Source organism: Dromiciops gliroides, chromosome 2 (genome assembly GCF_019393635.1).
Source record: "Dromiciops gliroides isolate mDroGli1 chromosome 2, mDroGli1.pri, whole genome shotgun sequence".
Classification (NCBI taxonomy): Eukaryota; Metazoa; Chordata; class Mammalia; order Microbiotheria; family Microbiotheriidae; genus Dromiciops; species Dromiciops gliroides.
Window position 1 is genome coordinate 187,295,963 of NC_057862.1, and position 17,488 is coordinate 187,313,450.

Genomic DNA, 17,488 nt, shown 5'->3' on the forward strand with positions numbered 1-17,488 from the left:
ATGGATGGCTTCCAGGAGGCAATGTTTAGAAGGGAGAGCATCCCAGGTAAAGAGAAGAAGTTACTGTCCCATGTCTTTTGGGAGACTTACGGTATCTCCCTCCCCTCTCCCCAATTCCAATCTTGATATCAATGAAATTCTAGCCAAACAAAATCCAAAGTTACCGTGTGACTTTTCAAGGTCCCTGTGGCCAAAAACTTGTTGATCTTATAACCCCAATCCTTGAACTCCCAATGTGTCACGGAGCTACATGCCAGGGTCATGAGAAGAAGAGACACTACTTGCCAAAAACAACAAGAACAGATTAATTTAAGGGTAGCATCTGCCCTTGCCACTTATTCTTTCTAGGGCACAAAACAGAGGCCTAAGGGAAGAATTGTTGGTTGGGTTCCCCCCTCCCCCCAATTCTGACTCCCTTCATTGCCATTTCTTCTCTGCATTTTGGCTCCTTTCCATTCTACTAGGCTGCTGGTCAACCGACAAAATTCTCCTTTTCTCACAGACCCCATGGCTCTGCTTACCACAGCAATATGTCTTTCACCACTACAGTATGTGACATGCTTAGGCTTGGAAATGGATTCAGGATTTAGTCCTGGGCCAACTGGTACAAATTGCAGAGAACAGCTTGCTCAAACTCTGGGGGGAAAAGATGCTGACTTACTGTAATTGATAAGGTCATTCATTGCTGGATGATCTTCTAGAAGAGGCAAGGGAGCTACTGTGTTTAGTAGAGTACTGGGGACATCAGTCCAAGAAAAATGGCCTCGCATTTCACATGACGTCCAAGAATTATATCACTCCCTGTAGTCCACCGTGTAATAAGAAGTCTGTAGCTTTCGTTCTGTAAAAAATTATTAATCATTTGCGGCTGAAAAATGAATCAGGGAAGTTAACCTACATTGTCAGGTTTGATTTATCTAGAGGTAAACAACATTCCAGGAGGATTTAGTGGGCCAGTGTTTAGTAAAAGGGTATGTCCAGGTCGTGGCACTACATAGATTGAATGTCCAAACATTGAAAAGCTCTTTCATCATTGGGCTGAATACAAAAATGACAGCCGTCATTTGGTGACCTTAGAATGTCCCAGCTATTTGTAACAGGCTTTCAGTAGTGAATCTAACCTCCCATCCTGCTGGGGTTAAATAAATGACAAGTTATTTTTCTGATTCTTAGATTAATATTGAGCTGCCCTGGTATAAATATGTTCTTCTGAATAGAACATTAAATTACAATTATTTGGAGGGGCATATGGCAGTGGAAAGCAGGACGTGAATTTCTTTCCATGTGTCTCTTTATCTCTCTGTCTCTCTTTCTGTCTCTCTCCATCCCTTTTTCTCTGCTGCCCGAGTACCTCATGTCTCTATATCTCAACACACTGTTTCTGTCTATCCAGGCAATAGTATTGTCTAGGAGTTCACTCAGACCAGAATAGCACCTACCTTAGTAATGGAATTTTCTTTTCTTCTTTTCTTTATTTCTTTTCTTTATTTTTTTTAGTGATGGAATTTTCTGAGCAGTGATTGTAAACTGGAAATTAATATCCAAAGTCCACCTGACAAAACAAGACCATTTTTCTTTGGAACAATGTGTTATTTTTTTTTTTTAAATAGGTGTCATTGTACAGGACTCTGCTTTCTTCAATTTCCCTCAACTCCCCTCACCCCTTCTCCTTCAATTAAAAACAAATCAGTTCATTAATATTGCCAAAGTAATGAGTTTTGACTCTCCTTGTAAATGCTTGAGGAATGTTTACCATGGGTTCATTCACATATGAGCATTGCCTTACAGAGCTTTGTGCATTCCCATTCACTCTCTCAGTAGTGAATACCAGTTTTCTATGATTTTGCTATTTGATTAACATTAAACCTTGAAAGTAGTTGCAGACATGTCTGAGTACTGTCTAAGAAATTGACAGGTTAGGGAAAAAACAGGGTACATATTTTACCATTTGGGCCAATGCCTTGAAACATGATGAGTGGTTGAAAGAACTCCTACCTCCATTTTCCCAACATATCAACTTGACCTCCATAGTTTTATGCTAGGAATCTTTTTATGGAAAGCTCTGTATCTCAGAAACAAATAAAAGTTTGTTGTTAATGATGGAGCAAATCCCAAATGGGGATTGAGTAATTAACAAATTGCAGTAGGAGAGACAGATTAGAATTGTGGTGAAAAAGACATACAACCAACACATTTCACAATAGGCAGTAGAGAGAATCCAACACATGCTAATGCATTCAGGGTTTGCATGCTCAGTATTAAACCCCTTCTTCTTCTACATGGAACCTTTTCTGATTCCCCCAACTACTAGTACCTTCCTTCCGTAAACTAGTATTTTTGTGTATATTATTTATGTGTGGGCATCCTAACTTGCTCATAAAATGCAAGTTCCTTGAGGGAAGGAACTGTTTCACTTCACTTTTGGTATCTCCAAAACCTAGCACTTTTCCTGTCATATAGTACTCACTTAATAAATTCTTGTGGATTAATAAATTAATTCATGTTAGTTTTTGTTTTTTGGGGTTTTTTTTGTTTGCTTTTTTGTTTTTTGTTGGGTTTTTTTTTTGGTGAGGCAAATGGGTTTAACTGACTTGCCCAGGGTCACACAGCTAATAAGTATCAAGTGTCTGAGCTGGATTTGAACTCAGGTCCTCCTGAATCCAGGGTCAGTGCTCTATCACTGCACCACCTAGCTGCCCCATGTTAGTTTTTAAAAGCCTCCACTCATACAACTGATTAAATTGTGCAATTTTATTCTTTTTGTAAGCATTTCTGTTCAGAAGTATTTTTTCTCAGAGAGGAAGGAGTGATGACATAAAAAATCACTAATTGCTTGTCTGTTAGGCAGTACTATTCAATGAAAAGAATATTGGCCTTAGCTTTGTTCCTTGTTTGATTCCTACTTACTGATGACTCTTATAAAAATCCCTTTGCTTCTTTGAGCCTCAGTTTCTTTATCTGAAAAATTACAATAATATTTGTATTTCCAACCTCATAAGGATATTGTGAGAAAAGTGATTCGTCAACTCCCTAACATTCAATAAATGATGATATGACAATAGCTATGATGATAATAATAAAATACAGATCTGTGGAGTGGTTCAAAGTACAGTCTATTCTATACAAGGAGAGGCTATCCCATACAAAGTATAGTCTATACCATACAGGGAGAGGCTATTATAAATTACAGTCTATCTCATACAAAGGCCAACCCAAATCACAGTCTATCCTACTGTAGCATTTCATGGCATTCTATAAAGAAAAATACGATCATACATGTGATAGCTATGATGATAATGAAATACAGATTTATGGAGTGGTTCAAAGTAAAGTCTATTCCATACAATGAATGTATGATTTTGTTGATATAGGGAACCCCATGGTAAGAAAACTCCCTTGATGAATGTAGACCTATAGCTCCTCTTAGAGATTTAAAGGGCTGCCTAGAACACTGACAGGTTAAGTGATTTGCCAAAGGTTACACAGCCAGTCTTTGTCAGAGGTACGACTTGAACCCAGGTCTTCCTGATTCTGAGACAAGCCTTTTATCTATTCATACAAACTAAAAATATTCAAGGAGATAAGTTTGATTAATACCCATGATTTTGAGAACAAATCTCAAAAATTTACCTTCTGTATTCAGAATTTTCTTTTCAAATTAAACAGTTAAAATTACCCATTATTCCACATTAGAATTACCAACTTGGCACTCTCTCCACTAACCCTTCACTGTACTATTTGAAAAAGGGACCAACAGTAGAGAACCATTAAAGCAATGAAGTTTACTTTGTTTAATGCCTCCCAAATCCTTTTCCCTAAAAATATAAGTGTAACTTTTCAAGGTACCATTTTTTAGCTTTTTTTTCTACCTCCTAATCCCATCTTATTTAATGGTAATATGTTATCACATGCTAAGTGTAATAAATTACTTGAAAACCAAGAAAAATGCTTTTCTATGCTATGTGAATCCGAAATCACTTGAATTTCCATATTTTGTCCAAAGAAACTTGGAAGTATTTATAATGGCTTTAAAACTTCAGTTATTGGCAACTTAGCACCCACTCTGACTTCCTATACAGTATCTGGGATTTTTGGCTAATGTGTGAGGAAAAAAAATTAGAATCTGGAGCATGGAATTCTTCTCTAAGTGACCCACTGGCTACAAAGAAAAATAGTTCTATAGGTCAAGATTGTATTTCATACTTTCTAACCTTTCTAGTCAGTAGATAATCTTACAAATTGATTGCATAGTACAATGCAGTTAGAAATTACATTTCTACATGTTCATGTTAATGTGTGCTTTTTGGGGGGAAGATATAGAGAGTACACTATTAAAATTGTGTCTATCCAGAATTACCAAGATTTCTGATTTGATCTGACCAGATCGATCATCCAATGAATAGAAAGGGCAGAGTTAGCCTAACATGAATCTATACTTTAATCAGACTTCAAAAGGTGCAAATTACAATACTTGGGAATAACTATCAATTGGAAGCATGATTTGGAACTGGCTCCGTTCATGTGCTAGTGAAAATCCTAGTTTAATTCTAGCTTATCCCAGGAAGTTTTATATATACTACTAAAGTCAGATAACATCCTATTGAAATAAATTGCATACAAAAACATGCAGAAGATATGAAATTTTCAAGTTTTATGAAAATATAGGAGAGACAGTGTGGTATAGTAGAATGAGGATTAGCTTTGACATCAGGAAGAACTAGGTTCAACTCTTATCCCTAACACATATTGGCTATATGAACCTTGACAAATCACTTCAATCAGTCAGCAAAAACTTAGCAATTCTCTTAAATTGTCATTCCTCATCTGTGGAAAGCATTTCCACACTAGAGATTCTCACACCCATAAATTTTCAGGTCCAAATATCCCTACCCCCATTCCTCCATCCACCAAATAACCACTCAGATCACTTCATTCACTATTAACTTTATCATATAACCCATGCTCTAGATATATAATGAGATTAGTGGCTGCCATCTAGTACCCAGAGAAAAGTCATCTACAACCTAAAATCTCAAATCAGAACTTGTTTATCTAAACTGGCAGTCAATCTTTTTAAATGTAAAAAACAAAAGATGGTGGAGGAAAGGCTGTGCCTTTTCAGAGCTCCCCACAATCCATCTGCATATCTCCAAATAATGCCATAAGACAATTCCTGGAGCAGCAAACCCCACAAAAGAACAGAGTGAGATCATTTCCCAGTCAAAGATGGCTTAAAAGGGCGGCAGGGAAGTACTGCTGTACCAGGCTGAGAGGAGAGCACAGCAGCACCACAGAGATCCAGCCACAAGCAGGCCATGCCTCCAGAGACTCAGAATCATCTGCATCAGCAGCTACTTCTAGAACTCAGCTCATGTACTGGTGAGGGAGTCCAGCAGTTGGCCAGGGGCAAGATAGTAGGGGTTTCTGCTGGAGCTGAGGTGAGGCACTGTTGTGTTGCCCAGGAAGCAGACTTGAGTGGCAGTAGTCCTGTGGGGGAGGGACACAGGCACACCAAGTTTGTGACCACAGTGAATCACATTTCTGCATCTGGGTTAAAGAGTAAGCAAGCCTGTGGTTACGTATAGACCAGAGCACAGGTCAAGCAAGTGTAGAAAATGCATCTCCTTAAATCATACCACCTGGGACCCCCTGAAAGCTTGGGACAGTGCATCTTGGAAGCAGTACCTATTTTAAGAAGGAGTTAAAAGTCAAGAAATAGGCTAGGATAATGAGCAGGCAGAAAAAAGATGAGAACCATCAAAAGTTTCCTTGGTGACAAGGTAGATCAAAATATACCCTCAGAAGAAGATGCTCCTACATCCAAAGCTATCGAAGAAAAATATGAATTGATCTCAGGCAATAGAAGCACTAAAAAAGGACTTTGAAGATAAAGTAAGGAGGGAGAGGGAAAAGTAATAGAGGTAGAGGAAAAATGGAAAGAGAAATGAGAGTTATGCAGGAGAGTCATGAAAAAAAAGTCAACAGTTTGAAAAGCCAAATTGGCCAAATGGAAGAAAATCATTGCTTAAAAATTAGAATTGAACAAATAGAAGCTAATGGTTTTATGAGAAATCAAGAAACAATAAAGCAAATCCAAATGAATTAAAAAAAATAGAGGGCAATGTGAAATATCTCCTTGGAAAAACAGCTGACCTGGAAAAGAGATCCAGAAGAGATCATATGAAAATTATTGGACTACATGAAAACCATGATCAAAAAAATAACTTAGACATTATCTTCCACAAAATTGTCAGGGAAAATTGGCCTGATATTCTAGAAACAGAAGGTAAAATAGAGATTGAAAGAATCCACCAATCACCACCTGAAAGTGATTTCAAAATGAAAATTTCCAGGAATATTATATCCAAATTCCAGAGCTCCAGGTCAAGGAAAAAATCTTGCAAGCAGCTAGAAAGAAACAATTCAAGTACTGTGGAGCTACAGTCAGGATAAAACAAGATCTAGCAACTTCTACATTAAAGGACTGGAGGGCATGGAATATGATATTCTGGAGAGCAAAGAAACTGGGATTACAATCAAGAATCACCTACCCAGCAAAACTGAGTATAATCTTTCAGGGGGAAAATGGGACTTCAATGAAAAAGAAGACTTTCAGGTGTTCATGTTTAAAAGACCTGAATTGAATAGAAAATTTGACTTTCAAATACAAGACCCTAGAGAAGCATAAGAAGGTAAACTGTTTACATTCCTACATGGAAAGAGTATACTTCTAACTCATAAGGACTCTCTCAGTATTAGGGCAGCTGAAAGGAATATACTTAGACAGAGGGCACAGGTGTGAATTGAATATGAAGGGATGATATCTGTAAAGCATTTATTTTTTGTTTATCCTTTTTCTTTGTGGGGCAGGCAGGGTGGGGTGGCTTGTGTCTGTGGCTGGATTTGGGTTGGGGCCTTCTGGGTCCAGGGCTGGTGCTTTGTCCATGGTATCACTTAGCTGCCCCATGATGACATCTTTAAAATAAAATTAAGGGGTGATAGGAATGCACTGGAAGAAAGGGAAAGGAAGAGGTGGAATGGGGTAAAGTAGCTCACATAAAAGAAACAAGAAAAAGCTTATGGAGTAGAGGGGAAGATGGGGAAGGAGTGGGAGAGTGAGTGAGCCTTACTCTCATCAGAACTGGATCAAAGAGGGAATAACATACACATTCAATTGAGTATAGTAATATATTTTGCCCTGCAGGAAAGTGGGAGGGGAAGGGGATAAGGGGGGAGAGTTGATGGAAGGAAGGGCAGATTGGGGGAGGGGGCAGTAAAAAGCAAAACACTTTTGAAGAGGGATAGGGTGAAGGAAGATAGAAAATAGAGTAAATATCAAGGGCAGGGAATAGGATGGAGGGTAATACTGTTAGCAGTAGTTACTGTGAAAGAAATGATGAACAGGATGCTATCAGAAGGACTTATGAAAAATGCAGTCCATCTACTGAGAAAGAACTGATGGTATCTGAATAGAGATTGAAGTATAATTTTTTTCTTAGTTCCTCTTTCTAAAGTTATTTTATCTGTTTCTTTCACACCCTGACTAATGTGGAGATGTTTTACATGACTGCATAACTTGTATTGAATTGATTGATTTCTTAGGGAGGGCTGAGGAGGGAGGGAGGAAGAGAATTTGGAACACAAAGTTTTTTTAAAAAATGTGAAAATTTGTTTTTACATGTAACTTGGGGAAGATTCTAAATAAATTTATTATTTTTTAAAAAAAAGATGAGAATAATTGCAAAACAAATAAAAAACAAAACAGTAAAAAGAAAACTCACTCTTGAGGGAGAAAAAGACTTGTGCCAAGATCTAATTTTGGAAAACTCCCATGTCTGCTTAGTAAAATAAAGTAGTCAATTCCTGGTTGATGCTGACATAGTATTCATAGATAGTAAATCTGCCTATCCAGCACAAGACCACATGGATTGACATCAGCAGACCCTCTACTTCACTCTTCATTGCAATCAAATGCACAAGTGATAAAAATATCTCTCATTTTTTGTTATATATCATTCTATCACTGTGTGGTGGTTTATATTTTTATTTATTTTATCATTAGGTCAATAAAGACATATCCACTCTTCTTAGACATCTAAGACAATCTTAGAAAAGAGGGAGGAGGAGGAAGATAAGGAGAAGGAGGAGGGAGAGGGAGAGATAGTTATATACAATGACACCAACTCTAACCAAATCTCATGACAAAATTTTCTTAAACAAATTGAAATATAGCATATGTGGAGCATTGGCAGCAAGATGTCACAGTGGATAGAGCGTCAGGCCTAGACCCAGAAGACTCATCTTCTTGAGTTCAAATCTGGCCTGAGACACTTACTAGCTTAGTGACCCTGGGCAAGTCACTTCATCCTTTTTGCCTCAGTTTCTTTCTCTGTAAAATGACCTGAAAAAGGAAATGACAAACCACTCCAATATTTTTGCCAAGAAAACCCCAAAGTGGGTCACAAAGAGTCAAACATAACTGAAAATGACTGAACAACAACAATAAGATGTGGACCATGGAATTCTTCTCCTCTAAGTGACAAGAGTGAGTTTACAGATTAAGGTATAGATGTTTCTCAGTTTTGAGTTCTTGAAAATAAATCTTGAATATGGATTGATGATGATTCCTCAAAGCCCACCCCTTGCAAATTCGTAATGAAATTAATGGGCAGCTAATCATCAACTTCTAATTTATGTAAGATAAAATCCTCACACAGTTTTAAACATTTAAACATTAAATTTTCAAACATTCATGAGAAAGGATACATAAATGCTAGAAACAATTAGCAAGTGTCATTTGGTGGCAAATGCCATTTTTCCCCTCACAGCTAAGATGTGCTTTAATTTGGCCAACTTTAAGGAGCCTATTCACCTTCTCATCTATAAAGTCATTTTTGTTTTGCATGAAAGCTGAAATAATTATATACAATGAAAAATGATTTTAGCAAAGACAGTTACCAAGAAATACTTAGCAAATACCAATCTAAAAATCTACCTTTTCATCACAATAAAAATCTTTAGGAGAATAGTTTATAAATGCAGAGATGTTACTAGGAATTTCTGTGCCACAAACTGCATTTGCAGGAAGTAATAGAAAGTCATCCTTAGTTGAATGAGAGGAGTAGGGATAACGGGAAGCAGTACACCATTCTATCATGCTCATTATTCATCATGGATCTTGGGACAATGCCATGAAAATATATTTGTCCCCAGGATCATCATTCCCCATTAAACAATAATTTAATAAGATTATAATAATTTACATATCACCAACTATGTGTCAAGTAGTTTATAAATATTCTCTTATTTGATCCTCACAACAATCCTGGGAGGGAGGTGTTATTTCACTTTTACAATTGAGGAAACTGAGGCAAACAGAGGTTAAGTGACTTTGTCAGGGACATACAGTTGGTAAGCATTTAAGGCCAGATTTGAACTCAAGTCTTCCTGAATTCCAGGGCTGGCACTTTACCCCCAGGCCATCTAGCTAAAGTGTTTCTATGCTTCTGAAGGAATACAGGTGCTGTCAACATCTCTTAAATTCAGAGCCCTCTAAACCTAATGCCCTAGGAACAAAGCTGAACTCACTTTCTCCTAATTTGGCTTAGGATGCAAACAATAAAGGTATTCTCAATAAAAAAAACATAAGAGCATAGGCAAGTTTTAATGAATGACTTTCTATAACAGATGGCCATCTTTATGGTCCTATAACCGACTGACACATAGAGAATATAAGATCTTTATGAGCTTATTGTTTGTTTATTTTACAAAAGTCATTTAACTTTACTGAGGCAGTTTGCTTCTCTAAAGTGTATTGGTACATACTCTCTATATAGCATATTTCTAGAGAGCTAGCCTCAGTCAAGAAGGAGGCACACATGAATCCAAGACTTTCTGGCTCTCTATTCACTTTACCATGCTGCCTATCACTAGTAGTATAAACAAAATAAATGTTGCTAAAGATGGGTTCTCTGGCATTGGTTTTCTCACTTCCCAATCTGCTTCTGAATATTCTCAGGGACACAACAAACAGCTCAAGACTTTTAATTAATCAACAAGTAGCAATAGTAGTAGTGGTGGTGATAGTAGTGTAGTCATCATTCTATTAGTAATTTTAATAGTAGTAGTTGTCATCATTGTATTAGTAGTAGTTGTAGTAATAACAACAGCTAGGATTTATATATAATTTTTTAATTTTGTGAAGTTCTTTACAAATATTTTATTTCATATTATATTATTATATATCATATTATATCATATCAACATATTTTTATTTCATTTTATTTCTACAAAATCCTGGGAGGTTGATGCTATTATTCCCACTTTACAGGTGAGGAAACTAATACAAATAGGTAAAGTGACTTGCCCAGAGTCACACAGTTAGCATCTGAAGCCAGATTTGATATTGGATCATCCTAGTCAAGCACTCTATTCACTGAGTCACTTAGCTTAACTATATGAACTCCTTGAGGTCTATGCATGCCTCAGTGCCTTGGACATAGTAAAGAATTAATAAATGTTTGTTCAAATGAAAAAGAAAAGTAGTGATAACCTACTGCATGCAAGCACTATTCTGAGTACCATCAAGGATATTAAAGAAATAGGAAACAAAGACCTTATATAAACATCACAAGAGTTCATAATTGAGCTAGAAACACAAGCAACATGTTCTGTGAGTTTATTCTTCTATTTCCAAAGCAGAGGTCCATTAGGCCAACCCTCCTTTTCTTTTGTCAATTGTGAAATGGAGTGAGTATTCAAATTCCAACTTCCTACAAAGACAACTGTGTAATTTCATGGAATAGAGATACCTCCATCTGGTTCTAACCTTCACTCATCAATAGTAGTGAACAAGGGTATTACAGCATCATAAACTTAAAGCTGGGAATAAGCTTGAGAGATAATCCAGTCCAATTCCCTCATTTAATATGAGGAAAGTGAGTCCCAGGGAGATCATAGACTCATATACCTAGAGCCAAAAAGTATCTTGGAGGCCATTGAATCCAGATTAAGAGATAGTGGGTCAAGGTAAACGATTTAGCTGAAGTCTAAAAGCCATTAGGAAATATACTCAGTACTTGGACTCAGCAACACTGACTCCATACCTCCATACCTCTTTCCACTATACTTTACTGCCTCCCAATCAGACAGCCTCCACTATCAGCCTCTCTTCTTCTTTCCTCCTTCACCTTCAATTTTCCTGCCTGAGTATGTATTTTTGAGACTTCTCCTGTCAGCTTAAAAGTAGAAATTTAGCCAAGAAAGAGAAAAAAGAAAGGAAGGACAGAAGAGAAAGAAAGAAAAAGAGAGGGAAAGGAGAGGGAGATAAGATGGAAGGAAGAGACAGAAAGAGAAAAAAGAGGAAGGAAGGAAGGAAAGAAGGAAAGAAGGAAGGAAGGAAGGAAGGAAGGAAGGAAGGAAGGAAGGAAGGAAGGAAGGAAGGAAGGAAGGAAGGAAGGAAGGAAGGAAGGAAGGAAGGAGGGAAGGAAGGAGGGAAGGAGGGAGGGAAGGAGGGAGGGAAGGAGGGAGGGAAGGAGGGAGGGAAGGAGGGAAGGAAGGAAGGAAGGAAGGAAGGAAGGAAGGAAGGAAGGAAGGAAGGAAGGAAGGAAGGAAGGAAGGAAGGAAGGAAGGAAGGAAGGAAGGAAGGAAGGAAGGAAGGAAGGAAGGAAGGAAGGAAGGAAATGACATTAACTTCTGATTGGAGTGAGTTAGGTATCACCTGAACTGAACTTTTAACAAAGGGAAAGATGTGGACAGGCAGATGCTGTGAGAGGGCTCTATTAGTAAAAATTAAAGCCCTTTTAGTTTAAGTTCCCTCCCCCACATCATAGGATCAAGGTGAAATCATTCGTCTAGAGTCATCCAGGTAATATCTGAGGTAGCATCTAAGCCTGAGTCTACCTGCATGCAAGTCAAGCACTCTAGCCACTTTGATATGTTGTCTCATTGGTACTCTGATTCCTCATTGTGGCATGACCTCCTGAGTTCTCAGAGATTCTGCCTGGGGTACACAAGCTCTGGCAGGTCCCACACAGCTGGAAATACTTCACTTTCAGGCAGACACCGTGATGGACTGTGTGACTGTCTTCAAAGGACAAACCTACCTAAATTCAGAGAGGTTCATTGCCAGTTTGGCTTCACGGTAGTGAATTTTTCTATCACAGCTTCTCTTGAAGAGAGAGGTGCTCAATCCAGGTGAGTGGAGGAAATACCCACACTGATGAAATCACAGAGTTTTAAAGTAAGCAAGATTCTTAAGATTTTTAAAAATAGTTTTAAAGAAGCAGAGATCAAGTTTTATCCTTTTCATGCAGCCCCGACTCCTCCCAATAAAATACCAGTGAATAGATGGTGCTCCACAAATGCTTATAAATAAAGCAAATGTCCTATTTGTTTCCAGTGACTGGTAGCCAGCTGGCCAGAAGTGTTTGGGATTTTCAAATGGGACTTGAAACATGCACCTGGAATGTTTAGTTAAGAAAGTATCCACTTCCTTAATATATTTTTTCTCTTATCCTTCAGATTCTTTAAAAAACTTCCCATCACAAACAAAACACTCACCCAACATATTGATATTAAATGCAACAGAAACCTTCAACTTGGGTGTCTGCAACTTTGCAATTAGCAGCACAAGAAAATAATACCATATTAATTTCTTTGGGAGGAGGAGAGCTAACACTTAAAAACATTCAGCATTACCAGATAAACACACCATTCATTTTCACAAATGGAGTCTGTTTCAATTCTCAGCTGTTGGATGATGATTTGACTTGGAGCAGAGGCAGCGTAATTGGGTAACAGCTGAAATGTGCTTGTTTGAGTGGGGCTGAAAGATCCCTTGCAGGATTTCCAAGGGTGTGAATTACAATTCCAATAATATCAGAAGCAACTAATTCTATTCTTTAGAAGTGAGGACATAAAAAAGAAGTTTGAGGTTGTCTTATTCCGAGCTTTAATTGAGGGCTAGGTTGTAACTCATTTTCATCCCTGAGTGAGTGGTAAAAACATACACAGCAGGTAATTCACACCACCTCAGAAACTGTTGGTGCAGTAAGAAGACTAATCAGGGTAAGCTTCCAGTAGCAAATTATCAGCTACAAATTAAAACCTTGCCTCATGCCTGCTAAAAGCAACCTTCTTCTTCACCAACACAAACATGTGTATATTAGTAACTGTGGGATTTGTGGCAAGGCATGAAGATTAGGGAGTCCTGCTTACTTACATTAAAGATAACATGGAAAAGGTGTGAAATGAACCAGACTTCAAAACAATGTTAAAATTTTGGTTAAAAAATGAGAATTCTTCATAATCACAGGGGGTGGGAGGTGGAGGGGGCAATGAGTGAGGGGATATATTGACTGCAGAAATTTAGTATCCATGCCAGGAAAGCATGATTCCAAATGACATTCTAGACAGCCTAGCTCTTCTGCGTAAGCAACTGTTACCTGGGTGGTATGTTACACTGGCTGAGCACTACTGCTGCTGCTGCTGCGGATGATGATCATGGTCATGATGGTGCTGATAATGCTAATGATCAAAACAATTTATTTTTAAAATATCACTACTTTCATTTGGAAGAAAAATAATCAGAAAGAGGGAAGGATGATGAGGCATGAGGATGTGAGCTCCAGAAACAGTCTCATGCTCTAGTGTTCCTGATGCTATAACCTTAGCTAATATTTGAAAGCATATTTAGGATTTAACCTTATTTTTTTTGCCCCAATGGAGTAGACATTTTTTCAGGGGAACTACAAAGTAGAATCAAGAGTATCCATTGAGACCCAAAGGGCTATGTAGCTGATAAATATACATAATTAATCTATTGGTTCAGACAATCATAATTATATATTTTGGGCCAACTATCCATCGTTCTCAGCCTCATCCTGCTCTGCATAAGCCCCATGACAATGGCAGTATGGAAATGAGTCCTCAAACATTTTTTTTTAAATACTGTGGATTTGTTGGTGCCAATTCTCAAACATCCAAAAGTTGGATATTTTAATTTAGGAAGTCAAAACAAAACCTCCATGCTGTGTATTAAGCAAACGCAACATTTCCTTCAAGGAAAAACAAACCCCTTTTTTAGAGTTGTAAGAACACAAAGCAAATATAGGAGGCTGCCAAAGTACTCTTGCTTTTGAATTGAATCTCGATGACTTTAAAAGGGGCTAGAGTCTTTCTGGAAACCCAGAAAAAATGACTGAAGAAGGATTTCTGAGCCAATTTCCTGAATGCCAAGTTTGAAGCCTGAAGCAAATTTAAACACTGTCATTTGAAATCTCTTGGGGAGGGTGTGGGGGGGGAACTGGGGTAGGGATGGAGATGGGGTTTAAAAATGGAAACGGTTAAACCCCCTTACATTCAGCTGCACGAATAACACCGTTCTAATAAGCAACTACAAACGCATTCGGTGTTTTCAGGAAACAAAGGTTGTTGGACTTATGTCTGTGTGCTGGGCTTGGTAAACACATATATAGATAAGCCCAGAAGATGTCATGTGGCATCTCCCAGTATCTTAGCTTCAGTGCTCTTTTTTTAGGCCAGTAAAGAAGTTGTATGAAACTCTGAGTGGCCAAGCTACAGAAAACAGTCTGTGAGAGGCAGCATCATGTAGAAGATGTAGCAACGTTGGTCTTGGAATCAAAGGATCTGGGTTTGAATTCTGGCTCCAGCACATATATATAAGATGTATAACCATGTATAAGTCACTTATTCTTTCTTACTCTTCATCTGTCTCCTCATCTGTCAAAAAAGGTAAAAATAACAAGCATACTCTCTACTTCACAGAATAGTTGTGAGGAAAGGACTTTGTAAACTTTAAAGCAAAAAAGAAATGGGAGTTATTTTTCTAGGGTTGGGAGCGTGGAGGGAAGAAGGGGAGAAGGGGAAACCAGACCTGTGATTTCATCACACAGGGAGCTCCTAATCTGGAAACTTCCACCACTAACTCCCTTGTTTTTTTAATGTTTAGTTTTAGAGTGTCCTTAGAGGCAATTGAAATGTTAAACTACCAGCCTGTAGTCATGTAGCCATGGTAATCTCTCAATCCACTGCCCCACATTGCCTCTAATTATTATTATATTCATATAAATGTAGGTATTAGTTTAGTTTGTAATCTGGATGTTTCATTTCAGTCAGCAATACTAAAAACATGGGGAAAGAAAGTCCTCAAACTCAACTCTTTGAACAGGCTTTCTAAAAAGGCTCTAATAACTTGGTGGGTTTTTAAAAGATGAATATTTTTCATTTAAAATAAAATCAATGGGTGATTTTCAATTGAAACATGCACTGCACTGTCTGTTTTTCTTGTTATTCAAAGCTAAAAATGAGAGGCTGATCTGAGGAAATCTTAGGGCAGGATATTTCAAATCTGACTCCTTTCATAATCTTATTCTCCTCTGGAGAGATTTTGTTTAGCTCTGTTGGTCCCATTTAGATAAGACTTACATGGAGGTGAGGTTCTGTACCTATGAAGCAGAGGGTGTATTGCCAGATAAAGAGCCAGTCTTGAAAGCCCTATCTCTCTTGACCTTGGGAAATTCACAACTTCTTGCCACAACAAGAAACTAACTATAAATTGCAGGACAGATGCCAATAATCACACCAGAGGTGATTTCCCCAACAAGGAGTCATCTCCACCAGAAAAGGCATGGACCAAAAAACTCCAAATAAACAAACTAAGCATTTGTCGGTCTTGGTTTGGTTCTGGGTTCAAATGGAACCATGACCATTAAGGAAATCTGTGACATCTGCCTTTCTCATTTGAAAGGTCTCTCTGACTGTTCTGTGGAAGAGTTAAGTGATCCATGGGTCCTCATTAAATCTGCTAAGATAACTGTTTGATGTGTTACTCAATAGTTGAAACATAAAAACCGTTCTTTAAAAATCAGTTAAATTGCTTGAAGGAACAACAAATTCATACATCAGCCCATTCTTTATGTTCTAAAGTGCAATTTATGGGGCGAAAATGAAGCAAATGTCATACCTTTAATTTCGTAAAAAGTTATGTACAAGTCTATTATTCAAAATAATCACATAACGGGGAATAGCTCCCTTTCTGCTCAGCAGGGTGCCGTTTTATAGACTTTAAAATTCACCAAGTTCAAGCAGCTTTCCTTCTAAATAATACATGTGCTAAATATGTCACATTAAAAGTGCTTTTGGCATGTAAATGATCCGTTTTCTCATAGAAATGCTTTTAAAAGAATCTGAGCTCACTTTTTGGGGAAATTCTAAGTGCTTTGAATTTCATTGTCCTCTAGAACCATGCAGAGTTGAGCGAAATGAACTACAGTGACAAACCAGCCCTTGTCAGCCTGTGTACTTATGTATCATTTGAACTGTCAGAACTATATCGAGTTCTATTTGCTTCTACACATTATTTTCCATTCTGTTCAGGGGTGGAAAAAAAAGTGTATGTATTTTTTTTTAATTTCTCTGGTCCTAAATGTTAGCAGATAGTTCTGGGGCAAAAAAAAAAAAAGTTAGTGTTTTGCTGTTAAGACACACAGCTTCTGTCTGCCTAGAGGACATTTCCTCAGCTTATCCATTTCAGACTTTCAACTCAGAATTTCAGCTCTTGAGAGCTGATTGTTAAATATTGTAGTCTGAGTATTTTCACCTCAAAAATTGGCAAATGCTAGAAATCAGGGTTTGATTCATTGTTTTGTCTAGACTTAAGAAAGTGATGGAGAAAATGTTAATAATACAATTAAACTTAAAAGTGTGGCATAAGCACATTCCCCCATGCCACCCCAAGAGCTGGTTGTTAAACACTCACCAGTACACCCCTGGCTGTACCCCCTCTCCTGTGACTTGGGTGCCATATGATGAGGTCAAAGCTTTCCAGGTGATTTATGGCAGATACCCCACCTCAACCCCCTAAAAAGGATTAGAGATTCTTAGGCATAATGTGAACAGAACTGAAAATACAATCGTTCTCTTTCACTCCTTCATTATCCTTGCCACGGATTGAACAGCCTTCACACACTATTTAAGCCAGCCGAGAGAAATTCTCTCAGGATAACTTCTAAATTGATTGTACCTTTTCTTTCCTTTATAACCCCATGTAAGTGGAATCTGATGCTGTCACCCATCTTCTGCTCTGGGAGGTCTTCGGCTCTTCATTATCAGAAAAGAGAAAGAAGAACATTGCTTCACACTCATTATGCGGTACGCGGCAGCTACTTACCATAGACCATTTGGCTTCAGGGTTTTCCTAGAATTTTAACTCCAGGACCCTTATTTCCTTGCTATTACTACCAACTCTCCAAAAAAATTTCAAAAAATGTTTTAGGAATAATATTTAGAAGAGGTCAGGGATAAATCGAAACCTACTAGGTAGGTGAATTCAGAGAAGGAAAAGAAAAATAAGCTCATAATGGAAAAAAATAGAGAAATAAAATCAGGAAAGAAGGCTAATGAGGCAATTTATGTTATTTTGAATGATATATAAACCCTTTATATTAAAAAATGTGGTTCTGTTGTT